The sequence below is a fragment of the Nothoprocta perdicaria genome, unplaced genomic scaffold, assembly GCF_003342845.1.
Source record: "Nothoprocta perdicaria isolate Ctin4 unplaced genomic scaffold, notPer1 scaffold_263, whole genome shotgun sequence".
Classification (NCBI taxonomy): domain Eukaryota; kingdom Metazoa; phylum Chordata; class Aves; order Tinamiformes; family Tinamidae; genus Nothoprocta; species Nothoprocta perdicaria.
This window is the reverse complement of record NW_020455492.1, coordinates 582,043-584,203: the sequence shown is the minus strand read 5'-3', so window position 1 is coordinate 584,203 and position 2,161 is coordinate 582,043.

Here is a 2,161-nt window from a genome sequence, read left to right as displayed (position 1 = left end):
TCCATCCCCAGAAAAGTGATGGAACAGCTCATCCTGGCTCCTGTCTCTAAGTGCATGGAGGACAAGAAGGTGCTCAGGAGTAGCCAGCATGGATTCACCAAGGGGAAATCATGCTTGACTAACCTGGTAGCCTTCTATGATGGTATGACTAGCTGGATAAATGAGGGCAGAGCGGTGGATGTCATCTACCTGGACTTGAGCAAGGCTTTTGACACTGTCCCTCACAGCATCCTCCTGGGCAAGCTCCAGAAGTGTGGAATAGATGAGTGGATGGTGAGGTGGATTGAGAACTGGCTGCATGGCAGAGCTCAGAGCCTTGTGATCAGTGGCACTGAGTCCAGTTGGAGGCCTGTAGTTAACAGTGTCCCCCAGGGATCAGTCCTCAGTCCAGTCCTGTTCAATTTATTCATCAGCAACCTGGATGAAGGGATGGAGTGCTCCCTCAGCAAGTTTGCTGATGATACCAAAMTGGGAGGAATAGCTGATACCCCAGAGAGCTGCACTGCCATCCAGAGGGACCTGGACAGACTGGACAACTGGACAGTGAGAAACCTCATGAAGTTCAACAAGGGAAAGTGCAAGGTCCTGCRCTTGGGGAAGAATAAACCAAGACACCAGTAGAGGCTGGGGACCGACCTTCTGGAGAGCAGCTCTGTCGAGAGGCACCTGGGCATCATGGTTAATGAGAAGCTGACCATGACGCAGCAGTGTGCCCTCGTGGAAAGAAGGCCAATGGGATCCTGGGGTGCATTAAGAAGAGCGTCTCCAGCAGGTCRAGGGAGGTGATCGTCCCCCTATACAGAGCCCTGGTGAGGCCACATCTGGAGTCCTGTGTGCAGTTCTGGGCTCTCCAGTACAAGAGAGACATGGAGCTGCTGGAGAGAGTCCATCACAGGGCTACAAAGATAATCAGGGGCCTGGAACATCTGCCCTATGAGGAAAGGCTGAGAGAGCTGGGCCTGTTCAGCCTGGAGAAGAGAAGGCTGAGGAGGGGACCTGACCAGTGTSTATAAATACCTCAAGGGAGGGAGTGAGGAGGAGGGGGCTGGCCTCTTTTCACTGGTGACCAGCTGATAGAACTAGAGGAAACAGCCACAGACTGAAGCACCAAAAGTTCCATAGAAACTTAAGGGAAAATTTCTTAACAGTGAGGGTGCYASAGCCCTGGAACAGGCTGCCCAGAGAGGATGTGGAGTCTCCTTCTTTGGAGATCTTCCAAACCTGCTCGGACACAACCCTGTGCCACATGCTCTAGGTGACCCTATATGCAGGGGGAGTGGACTAGATGACCTCTGGAGATCCCTTCCAAACTTAAGGATTCTATAATTCTAATTGCCCATATAAGATTGCTTGAAATACTTCATAAAAACATGTTCCTAATAGGATATATTTGTTCTGTGATCTTTTATTTAGAATCAGTTCTTGRAATGTTATATTTACCCTCAGTGTCTGTACCTTATGTGCATTCCAGATCTAGGAAAAGGGGGAATTTGATGCTTCCACAAAGATGACGATTTTCACAGTATAGGAGATGATAGAATCTTGATTCTCTAAGGCAAAAAAGAGCATTTAAGTATTCTTGCTGTGATGTAGCAAGGTCTTTGCCAGTTGCAAAGCATCTTAAGGGCAAAAATATGAGTTTGCACTGCTACATTAGTCGAGAAAGGTTGAACAAGGATGGCTGTTGAGTGGAGCAGATGCTCTAGTGGCAGCGGACACAGATGAGGCTCAGGGACTTCTTACCTTCTTTGCCTTAGCCTTTGCCAGCAAACGCTCCCTTTCCTTTATGCTTGGGATGAGGGTCCAAAGAGAACTATCGAGCACTGAGTCAGGAATTACTTGACCAGATCACCTTATGATACCAGACAGACTCCATCCAAGGTGCTGAGAAACCTGGCTAATGATCATGCAAAGCTACTGCCTATTTGGAAAGATTATGCAGATGAGGGCAGGTTCCTAGTGAAGGGAARCAGGAAAATGTTACAGCTTTCTACTTATATGTAGACTTGTCAAGCTAACTTTGTTCCCATGAGACCATTTGAGACATGCTTCTGGACACATGAAGGAGAAGATGCTGATTGTAAATAATCACATGAATTTACCAAGAGTACATGATACCTGACCAGGCTGATTGCTTTCTGCGATAAAATGACTAAATTTG